We start from the raw sequence: 13,053 nt of genomic DNA on the forward strand, positions 1-13,053 counted from the left end.
AGATTGAGCTTGGAAGCAAGAGAATCAAGGATGGCACTAGTGGATTTTAACATCAAAGTGAGGTAGGTCATCTATCCTCCTTTATTTTTTCTGGTATCAACTAGGAAAGTTTGCACATATTTGACTTTGTTTGTTGCTAGATCCTCCCATAGGACTAGAGGGATTGTTTCTATCTACAGAAAGGATTGCCTACACAACATCACTCCTGAAGTTTTGTTCCTGTCTTCCTATAAATGGCTTGGAGTGTTTGAGGGTTTCTAAAGTTAGGGATTAGTTGCCAACAACTTCATATTTTGTTTTCAACTTGATATGGACACGAGCTGATGTAATATATATATATATGTCAAGTTAGATTAGAGTGTAAGCTAGCGATACTGTGAATAATTTTTGTTGTTGATATTCTAAGAAGCTTGTATCACCACAAAATCTTTGGGGATGGATCTATCATTATATGATATGTACTGAGCAGGGACTTTTGTTATTTAATAAAAGAGGGCTAATTCCATATTCATTCATTCGTTTTGTCTATTTCCTATGATGATAAATTTGTTCTTATAGATTAACCTCTTTCCTTAAAAAGGGAAATGAGCAGGTTGGCTAGGGCCCAACCAACCCAACTCATTCTCCCTCTATTTATTCTATTGTGTGATAAGTAAATGGTTTGGTTGTTATCTATGTGTGAAGGTTTCTTGTAACCACTGTGCATGACTAGATAAACCCTTGTGAAATCTTTTTGAAAAAAGTAATAGAGGTTCAGATCTGAACTCTTGCATTCATATTTGGGTTTTCTTCTTAAAGTTTAATATTGAATAAATATTTATGTTTATCATAAGACACAGTAAGGATTTGGATCTAAATTTTTTTGTTTTGTTTTCAAAGTCACCTCTTCGGTTGAGGGTTTAAGATCTACTTTGTGGTGTGTACAGTTCTTTTGAGTGAAGATTTGCAGGGTTGAAAGGAGATTATTTAGATCTTGCTTGGTGATATATATATATATATATATATATATATATAGATATATAGATATATATTTTAGATTGTTTATGTGTAGAACGCAAGTGAAAACCTTTGTTTTTGATGATTGCTATTATGTGATAGTGTCATTGTGAGAGTGGACTTGTTTGTTTCTCTTGAGAAATTTACGATTTAAATGTTACATCATACTTTTGGTCATGTTGAATTTAGATTATCATCTAACTACTTGGGTTTCTTGGGTAGAGGAACATAATATTGTTGTTTGAAGTTATCAGTTGAATCTTCCTTGTGAAGTAATGCTGCACATCTCTAATAAACATAGAGATTCATCTAGAATACAATATTAATCAAACCAGAATAGGGTATAAAGGAAAATATATATGTGAGGCAATCTCTTTATCTGTTCATAGGAGTTTAATATTTTCTCTGTTATTTGATAAAGTCTTCATCTTATTTTGAGATTTATGCGTCTAGTTTATCTTGATTCAAGAAAGGTTTCTTTCCACATCAGTTGAGTTCAGGCTTGTTGCACAATAATTTTTTTAGTATAGGAACAGAGGATTGTTGAATGCATGAATGATTTTGTTCTATTTTCATGGTACAAGAACAAAGTACATGAACATAGTTGCTTTGTCTTTCCTAGTACATGAACTGAGTGTAGGAATAGATTTGTTTTGAAAGGTTTTTCAGTGCAGGAACAAGTTTGTTTCGAAATGATTGAGATTGCATGGTTTGCAATGAATCCCGAGTTTGTTTTCTTTTGAAACATTTTCCAAAGTATCTGATTGTTATTTTTTGAGTGACGCTCCAGTCTCTGGAGTGGTGTGGTGTCATTGAGTTAATAGTGTAGGAATATAATTAAATGGATTTGTTTGAAGTTGTTCTTTTGAACATGAGTGATTTAATTGCAAGGATAAGAGATAGGATTTACAGAGTGAACCCAGAACCCTTGGCATTACTTGTTCTACTCCTCGAAGCTTACAAAGCCCTAGTTCAATAATTAAGTGTTTAGGAATTGAATTTCAATTTTGTCACCCAACATTTTGGCTTCATTGTCGAGGAGGAGTTGAAAGGAATTCTGGTAAAGTTCTAATTTTTATTTTATGCAGTAGAGGTAAGTCTGTTTTGTTTTTAAAAGAACTGCAGTGTGCTTCTATTTCCTGAAGGAGTTTCTTTTGTATTAACTATGTGTTGTAGGTATATTTTTTCAACTAGCAGTAGTATTTGATTTCAAATTGATTCGTTCCAGTAAGAATTCTTTTACAGTTATGTTGATTATTTCTAGTTTGATTTCTTTTAAAATACATGACTGGAAGAGGTAGGGGTTCGAAGCCGAAGAAGGGTAGAGGAAATATTGATAAATCATAAATATTTTCTCACATTGTGGCTTATGTTGTAGGTTGAAACTATAAGAAGACCAAGATCCATTACGCTGGTACTTTTTGCCTGGACTCTGGGGACAGTAGTTCAGGGATCTCCCAGCCAATATAAGGGAAGAAGGAGACTATTTGGACTAAAAAGTTAAATATGAATAACGCTCATCCTTCACAGTCTGCAGGAAGTGGTTTGTTTGGAGGAGGAAATATGGAAAATAATGAAGAAGTGCATGGTGAAGGGGTCGGTGAGAACCACACAATGGACGAGCATACCACTTTTTGGTTTCCAATTGTGGACCCACATACATTGGTTTAAATGAAGAATATTCCACCCTCCATTCTTTGACATTTTCATGGTAAAGTGCATGAAGATCCTGATTATTTTCTTTTTTAGTTTGATATTTGTGTAGGATTTATGATTATTCTATGGATGCCCATAAGCTAAAGACTTTCCCTGTAACTCTCAAGGACTCAACTTTATGTCGGTTCATGGGGTTGGGAGGGAATACTATAACTTCTTGGGAGAAAATGAAGAGGGTTTTCTTGAATAAATATCAAGAATATTGCAAAACATGACAAATGTAGGATGAGTATTTTACCATTGCACAGGGTGATGATGAGATATTGGAAAATTATTTGGAGATATTCTTATATATTCTTCAAAGGTCAAAGCATAAGTTTGACATGAGCACTGTTAGAACCTTATTTCTATGAGGGATTTATGATGATTCTAGAAATAATTAGATTTTTCTGGCACAAGGAGACATTTCTCAAAACGTATTTGATCAAATTTGTGACCTGTGTAGGAAATTCTCATGAAACCAATTCGGATTCAGTAAAGGATTAGGAGCAATTCTAGAAACAACATATTTGGATCTACAGATGCTATGATCATTTGTTTGGAAAATAAAATGGATAATATGAAAACTAAAATTATGAAGACTGTTAGTAAACAAATATATTCTTTAAAATTTTAGTAGAATCTAGTAGAAGAATAAGAAACATTATCCATTTATTGTCCAAAATGTCGAAAAAAACATTTTTTCGATGAGTGTCATGCAGATGTTATGTTAGGTCTATATACTACTAGTGTAGCCCCTTATTGTTATTGTTGTTCCCATGTAGTCCCCATATTTTTATTATTGTGCCCCATAGAAGCCCACTATTGTTATTGTTGTGCCCTTACATTATTATTGCTATCTAGGATCTAATTATATTGTGACCCCTTACACTCCTATATATAGAAGGGAGGTCTTGTCATTTGTATCATTCAAGAATTGTTCATTTATGTGATGTAAAGGAGGTTTCCCCCTCAAAGAGGCTAATTTTGAAGTGGTTGATCTATCTCTTTTTTGATCTGGTTACATAACATTTGGTATGAGAACTTTGGATTCTAGGGTTTCACTGCTTCAAACGGGCCATAATGCATTTTCGCTATAACATTTTTTCTACAAAGCTTTAGAATCTAAAATTTCTACCACATGGAGATAAAATTTTGATGAGTTTTGTGTATGAATTTTAGATCTTGTCTCGCTATATTTTCAGAGATATGATATGAGGAAGTTAGAGTCTTTGCAGACTCAATAATTCCATATCAAACATGTGACCTAGGGAAAATCGTCATAAATTTCTCTCTAAGCATCAGACTTGAATTTCATAAAAAGTGACGAAAATATGATGAACTTTAGTTTTTTAGATATCATTTTCAGGGACGAAGGTGGAAACAGTGACACGTGGAACTTCGTACAAGTTCGCTCTACTAAACCAGTCTATAATCAGGTTGTGGTGGGAGATTGGGCATAATGATTTATTGAAGAATCCAATCTTGGTTTGACTTATTGGGTTGGAAAGAAGACTCAGAGGGATACTACAAGATGAAATTTCAGATCTTGGAGATTCAAAAGTAAAAATATAAAATAGCTGCAATATCTAGCTCCTAAAAAGCAAGAAAAAGGTGTGCATTTTTTAAATTTTGCATAACTTTTGTTTGAAAAATCAGTTTGAAGTGATTCAAATGGCATAGTGAAACATAGATATCATTGTTTGATTTTAAAATTCCTGAAAACAATAATATGGACACACCTATTGATAAACTAGAAATCTCTTCTATGACACATGAAGAAGAGGAAGAAATGCAACATGATATATCAAAATTACAAGTCCAAGTGCGACAAATTTTTCTCTCGCAAAGAGTAACCAAAAATGAAATGGAAGCTAAGATGGATGGTTTGAAGAATGGTTTAAAATCAAACATGGAAGGTTTGAAGGATGGATTAAAAAAATACATGGAAGATTTGAACGATGGTTTAAAAGAAGACATGGAAGGTTTGAAATAAGGTTTGACAAAGTTGCTACAAGAAATGCTTCCTAATGGCGAAAAGATATTAGATGAAACTCATAATGAGAAAAAATAAATTTTAATCATGATTTCATAGACTCTATTGATGGATTAAATACCCACCATATTCCAAAGATCCATATGAGGAAGTTTGATGGAAAGGATCCGGTAACATGGATACTACAGATGGAGCACTATTTTGATCTCCATAATGTGCAACACACAAAAAAGGTACACATTGCAACTTTATATTTAGAACCTAATAAATTTGTATGGTATCGATGGATTTGTTCTGGTAAACCAATTGTCACTTGGTTAATTTTTATGAAGGAAATGATAACACATTATGAGGATATAACAAAGAGTAACACCTTCTTTAGCCAATTGATAAATCTCAAACAAAAGGGTTCAATGGAGGAGCACATTCAAGACTTCCAAAAATTGAATATAAGGGTAAATGATATTCTAGAGGAAAATATGATTAATGCCTTCATAGGGGCTTTAAAGGATAACATCCAACATGAGGTTCGCCTTGGGGAACCTGATTCATTGGGGAAGGCATTCATGGTGGCAAGAAAAGTTGAAAGAAAAATTATGGTGACAAGGAAGTCTACCACTCAAAACTATAAATATGGAAGTGTTGTTGCTCCTAGCCTTCCACAAACTACAAGATTTAAACCAAAACAATTGGAAGAAAAATGAGAAAAAAGGATTTGCCACTGCTGTGATAGAAAATACGCTAAAGGTCATAAGTGTGCCGAGAATAAATTATTTTACATAGATTGTGAAGAGGAGGAAGAAAATGAACAAGAAATTTCAAAAGAAGAGGATATACACCAGGAAAGTACCCTAGAGAAAGGAGAAATGAATTCGACCATATCTTTTAATGCATTGGCATGAATTACCACTCCTCAAACTCTCAAGATAGAAGGACATATCAAGAAGAAAACATTACTAGCATTGATTGATTCACATAGTACCCATAAGTTTATGCATTGTAAGATAGCCAAGGAATTGATTTTCTTCATATATCTAGCACTAGAGTGTCAAGCGATGGTTGTAAATGTAGGAACTATAAATTTCTCTCGAAAGTGTCATAATATCAAGCTAACCATGGGGGAATATTTATTGAATATTCCAATGATTTCCATTCCAATGGGTGGTGTTGATGTTGTACTAGGAGTCTAACGGTTACAATCTTTGGTTATGATAGCTTTTAATTTTCAAGAATTTTTCTTCAATTTTTTTTGGGAAGGAAAGGAAGTTGAATTAAGGGGTATTACAGGGAAACCAGGAAAGATAATCAACTCTAATGGCATGAAAAATCTTCTAAATAAATAACAACGGGGCATAATTTCACAATTATGCTCACTAGAGATTCAAACATCAAAATCATCTATTTCTCCAGATCTCCAAAAAGTCTTGGACAATCATTCCAAGGTATTTGAGACTCCCAAAGGCCTCTCACCTATTCGTGATCATGATCATGCTATTCATTTGATTCCAGGAAGTGTTCCTCCAAACATCAAGCCTTATAGATATATGTATGCCCAAAAGAGTGAAATTGAAAGTATGGTTTCATAAATGTTAGAGGCCGTATAACTCAACCTAGTTAAAGTTATTTCTCTTCTCTAGTAGTATTGGTGAATAAGAAAGATGGATCATGGCACATGTGTACGGATTATAGGGAGCTCAACAAGGTCACTATTAAAGATAAATTTCATGTTCTTGTCATTGATGAATTGTTGGATGAATTACATGGAGAAATTTACTTCATCGATTTGGATCTTTGTTCAGGATATCATCAAATTAGAATGAAGACTGAAGACATTCTAAAAACAACATTTAAAACTCATGAGGGTCATTATGAATTTTCGTTCATGCCTTTTGGACTTACCAATGCACCTTCTACATTTCAAGGTTTGATGAATTCCATTTTCAAACCCTTCCTTAGAAAATTTGTGTTAGTATTTTTTGATGATATACTAATATACAACAACATTGGAAGGATCATGTTCAACATGTTGATAGGGTTCTCAAACTATTGGAGGAGAAACAATTATTTTTACAGGTCTATTTGGGCACATCACTCCCGACATTCAGATCAATACAATTAGGGCTCATCAAACCCTAATTCAGTTGTTACATTCCCTAGACAAGTCATCTCATTGAATGCTTCCATCCATGAAAGTTTCCTAGCCTGAGACCTTCCTGAAAAGACTCCTTGGGACATCAGCGCTGCCTTAGTCAGGGGTAACTGTGTTGCAGAGCAGGTAGGTCCATTCAAGCCTGCATTGCAGTGCACTTAGACCCTCTTTGACCTGTGCTGGGCGAGATTGAGTGAAATTTGCATAGGGTTGTGGGAATATTCCTTGATTATAGGTCATTCTAGAAGGATCCCATCCCTTATCTCATCATATGAGCTCGAATTTGGATAGGCTAAGGATCAATTAACCTCTTATCCTCTCATCCCTTTCCCCATGGAAACTAATTCCAAGTTTGGAAGGCCATTCAATACCACCATTTATGACAAAACCACCTCCATTTCCCTATAAAGGGGGCTAGAGTCTAAAGATTGTAAGGAAATATTGTTGGTTTGAGATTTGAGTTCATGTCAAGTAATGTTATGTTGCTGGATTGGTGTGCTTTTGGTGTGATGAGGGTAGGACTGAAGCTGGGGGAGTGACATGGGATCGAACCACATTGGGTGAAACTCTTCCTTCTACATTAATAAAGCTCTTTATTCCTTTTCTCATATTCGTGTTCATATCAATGATGATTATGTGTTTCAATGTCTTCGATTCCATTTGTTTATGGTAGATAGATCATGTATGTTTTGATCGTTGTTGTTTCTGTTTCTGTTGACACAGGTACCAATTGAGCAGATTCAATTCAAGTGGGAGTGACGGGAGAGATTCAAAGGGGATCAAGGAAGTGAAAGACTACAAGTAAGTTCCTTCATATGATCTCTCTACGAGAGGAAAGGGTTAAAATACTTTCTTTCTGTCGTTCTAAGTGTAGCTACCCACTTAGGGAAAATATGTTTATCTGTAGATGCAAATTCCATATAACAATCATATGCAAAAACCTCAAGATTTTTCTTTGGAGTATAGGAAGTGGAATATCTCGGTCTTATTGTATCTCATGAGGGTGTTAAGGTAGACCCTAACAAAATTAAATCCATTAAGGAATAGAAAATCCCCACAACCATAAAGCATCTTCGAGTATTTCTCAAGTTGACAGGGTATTATCGCAAGTTTGTTAAGAATTATGGGAGAATAGCAGCACCTATAAAAAAATTACCGAAGAAAGATGCACTTTCTTGGACTCCAAAAGCAACTAAGGCCTTTGAACACCTTAAAGAGGCAATGTGCCAAGCACTAGTCTTAACTATGCCAGACTTCACAAAAACCTTGATTGTGGAATGTGATGCCTCATGATATGGAATTGGTGTTATTTTAATGCAAGAAGGAAGACCTTATTGCTTTTGAAAGTCGTCCAATCAAAGGAAAGTATTTACATAAACCTATTTATGAGAAGGAAATTTTGGAAATACTACATGCACTAAAGAAATGGCGACCTTACCTAATGGGAAGATACTTCAAGGTAAAACCAAATCATGATAATCTTAAATAATTTTTGGAACAAAGATTATCTTTAGAAGAGTAGCAAAAATGGGTCACAAAGATGTTGGGTTATGACTTTGAAATCATCTACAAAAAAGGGAAGAAAAATCTTGTTGCAAATGTACCCTAAAAAAATGATGAGGATGTGGAAGGATTTCTTTGTGCCATTTCTATTATCCAACCAAATTGGATAACCGAAGCAAGGTATGAATGGAAGAATGATGAAGAAGTGTAGACACTCATTCAAAAGTTACATCAAGATCCCAATATGTCTGATTCATTTAGATGGAAAAATGATTCATTATGGTACAAAAATAATTTATATCTTTGTAAGAATTCCCAACTTAAACAAAAGATTCTTTTGGAATTGTATATATCTACCTTAGGAGGGCACTCAAGATTTTTTAAAACTTACCATAGGGTCAAAAAGGAAATTTTTTCAGAGGGCCTTAAATATGATATTCAAAAGTTTGTGGTGGAATGTTAGCTTTTCCATCAAAATAAAGTTGAGACAATTAAGACCCTGGGTCTGTTACAACCTTTAGCCATTCCAAGTCAATGTTGGTAGGAGGTTTCAATGGATTTTATCACAAGTTTACCCAAGTCCGAAGAAAAGAGTTTCATTATGGTGGTAGTGGATAGAATTACCAAATATGCACCTTTTTGTGCATTATCTCATCCATTTAAAGTGAGTATAATTGCTACTGCATTTATGGAAATAATTCAAAAGCTACATGGAAACCCAAAGATTATTGTAAGTGACAAAGATCACATTTTCATTGGAAATTTATGGACGAATTTATTTTCTTTTATGGGTACTCAATTAGCTCTTAGCTCATATTATCATACTCAATATGATGGGAAAACTAAGATAGTGAAAAATTGTTTGGAAGCATATTTTCATTGCTTTGTATCCGATAAACAAACACAATGGGTCAAGTGGTTACCTCTGGCTAAATGGTGGTATAACACTTCCTTACATACTACAGCAAAAAAAACCCCATTTATGGAACTTTATGGATATCATCCACCATCCATCACATCATCTTTAAGAAAAAATTCTAAGGTTCAAGTAGTGGAAGATCACATCAAGCATCAACAACAAGTTCTCCAACTCTTAAAGGATAACCTTAGTTTGGCATAGAATCGAATGAAACAACAGACAGATCAACATCTCAACGAAAGAAGTTTTGATGTAGGTGTCTGGGTATTTTTACGACTGCAACCATGCAAACAAATTTCCCTCAAGCAAGCTAAGAAGGATAATAAATTATCACCAAAGTACTATGGTCCTTACAAGGTGTTGTAAAAGATTGGTAATATGGCATATAAATTGGAGCTTCTTGCATCTTCCCGAGTGCACCTACTTTTCCATGTTTCATGCTTAGAGAAGGTTATAGGTGACAAGATACTAATTCAAAAAATATTTCCAGAAGTTGATGAGGAAGGAAACTAATATTGGAACCTGAAGAAGTCACGGAAGCAAGAACTTGATAGCTATGGAATCAATCAATTTCAGAGTATATCATCAAGTGGAAGAACTTGTTGAAGATTCCATATGGGAGGATGAGAATTTTATACATAAGCATCTAGAACTACTAAAGCATTGAGGACACAATTTTTTGAAGGAGAGGGGCATGTTAGGTCCCTATACTACTAGTGTAACCCCTTATTGTTAATATTGTGCCCATGTAGTCCCCATACAAGCCCACTATTGTTATTGTTGTACCCTTACATTATTATTGTTATGTAGGCTCTGATTATATTGGGACCCCTTAGACTCCTATATATAGAAAGGATGCCTTGTAATTTCTATCATTCAAGAATTGTTCATTTATGTGATGTAAAGGAGGGTTCCCCCTGAAAGAGGCTAATTTTGAAGTCATTGATCTATCTCTTTTTTGATTTGGTTACATAACATGTTAAAAGTGCTAATAGTTGTGTAATATGTGTAGGGAAGCATCCTATAGAAGAATGCCCATCCATACTAGGATTCAAATCAACATTTAAGTGAGCACATTTGGTACCTGAGCCATTGCATGCTATGGGGGCACGAAATTCATGGCAACGGGTAAGTACAAGTATGATTTCTAAACCTGCACCATATTTTCCTAGTTATAATGCACCACAATATTCCTATCAAAACATGAATTATCCTCAGTCTTGGTAGAATGTGTATCATTCTTAGTATGGGCAGTCTCTTACTCCCCCTTGAAAAAAAGGATGGAGGGGAAAACCACACTCTCATTATTCCTATCCCATTCCTACATAGTCATATCCCACACCATATGCACCTTATCCCATGACACAACCTACAATACCAGCTGCATTACCTCAATAAACCCAACCCATGCCACTACAACTACCATTTCCACCACCATTCTAACCACCTCAGTTGCTAGTAGAGCCAGTGCCCAACCTAAGTAATAAAGTGATACAAATGATTCATTCTATTGGACTGCTCCATTTACTTATTTATCATTCCATGCCAGTTGGAGTCAATGACTTCCAACTAAGATCAGGAAGGGTAATAAACTTGGAAACACAAAAACAAAAACAACTTGTAGTAATCACTGAGGAGAAAAATGAGGATGAAACTCCTAATTTTTCAAACAATGATACCACTGTTCAACCTGTTCCCATACACTCAGAATCCTTACCTTCTTCATTGAACCAATCTCCCTTTCTACAGAGGTTGGTTGTGGAGAAAGTTGACACCACCCCTAAGTATGACCTAGCCTTCGAGTTGAGGAATCTTTGTATAAAGGTACCTCTATTGTAGGCTATCATTAGGGGAATTTTGAGGTCTAAAATAGGCTTCCTTAGAAAAATGTACAACCAAAATAAAATTTATAAGAACCAATAGGATTTAAGACGATGATGTCAACCATGGGGAATGATTCACCATTTTTGGAGTAAAAAAGTAAAAAGATTAAAAAATAATAAAATAATAAAACTACTATTTCAACTCGTATTTTCAACTTATCTCCCTAAGGTTTTACTCAAATTTCAAGCGAGAGTACTTATTGGATGCAAGATTTAATTCCTCATCCAATGAATACCCATTTTGCATACTTTTGATGGACCCAACTACACAAAAAATGAGAAATATATGAAAAAACATGATTGCAATGATGTTTTTCATTTATTTCTCATTTTTCGTGTAGCAGGGTCCATCTAAAGTATGCAACATGGGTACTCCTTGAATGAAGAATCAAAATTATGCATCCAACGAGTGTTTCTTCTCAAAATTTGAGTAAATCCATAGGGAGATAAGTTGAAAATACGAGTTGAAAAATAGGTTTTTCTTCTCTCCCTCTAAAATTTGATGATGCAATCTAATCTTATTTTATTATCTCTACTATTATTTTATAATTCCCTTAGGAGGCCCATTTTACACGTCAAAATTCCACTAATGAAAAGAGATTCATATATGTACTAAGATTGTTTGGGAAATCTATTTGAAAAAGCTAGGGAGGAAGATATTTGAACCTCACACTATCTAGTTTGTTAGGAAAGTGATCGAGTTGATGACAGGACATGCTCAAGTTGAGAAATATATTGATCTTGGAAACCCAATTGTCTATGTTCAGATAGGTGATATCCTTGTTCCCAATGTGTTAATAGATCTTGGAGTGGCTATTAATGTTATGACTAGGAAAACCATGGAAAAACTTCGGTTGACCCACATTTGTCCTACCCCCACTGTGCTTGAACTTGCTGATAGATCTAAAATCAAGCTGGAGGGTGTGTTAGATGATGTGGTTGTCTCGATTGATTCATGGGATTACCATGAAGATTTCATTGTGTTACAACCAAAGAATCCTATTGGGGGGCACCCTTTGATTTTGGGATGACCATGGCTTGCCACAACAGATGCCTATATAGGATGTCGCTCAAGTGACATGTATATTTCCCATGGGGATGCTAGGAAAAAGGTCACCTTGTACCCACCTGCCAGATCTATTCAAGAGCTTCATGATACCTTGTGGTTGGATTATGATAGTAGTGATGAGGAGACTCAGTCTCTTTCTATGATTCATCAATATACTAAGTTGACTGAGGAGGGTGTGATCTAAGATTTTCTGGATAACCCAGACACCATGCAAGATTTTGAATAAATTTATAAAAATTTTAGTCCAATTTTCTAGGAAAAATGTGATCCCCAAGCCTCATCCTCATCATTACACATTTTAGTAGATACCACAAGTTTCCGAAAGCTTGACACTACTCTTGTTTAGGTCAATCCAGGCAAATATTTACATATCAGTTTAGACCTAGACCCATCCCAGCAGGAGCATCTTGTGAGCTCGTTGCAAGATCATCTTGATGCCTTTACATGGAGTTATGAGGACATGAAAGACATCCCTCCTGAAACCTGCACTCATCATACCTATATTTAGGAGGGTGCCTGACCTGTCCGATAACCCCAAAGGCAAATCAACCCTGCACTAGGAAAGGTTGTTAAAGAAGAACTTCAAAAGCTCTCAGATGCTGGTTTTATCTATCCTATATCCGATAACAAGTGGGTTTCTCCACTAGTAGTAGTCTTGAAAAAGGATGGTAGTTGGCACATTTGTATTGATTATAGAGAATTAAATAAAGCCACTCTCAAGGATTACTTTCCTCTTCCCTTCATCAATGAGGTGCTAGATACCCTTGCAGGTAAAAAGTACTTTTCATTTTTAGATGGCTTCAGTGGGTATAAATAAATACAAATCTCACCTGAGGATCAGGA

Source organism: Pinus tabuliformis, chromosome X, assembly GCF_031772625.1.
Source record: "Pinus tabuliformis cultivar Carrire ecotype Pingquan chromosome X, CPIR1, whole genome shotgun sequence".
NCBI lineage: Eukaryota > Viridiplantae > Streptophyta > Pinopsida > Pinales > Pinaceae > Pinus > Pinus tabuliformis.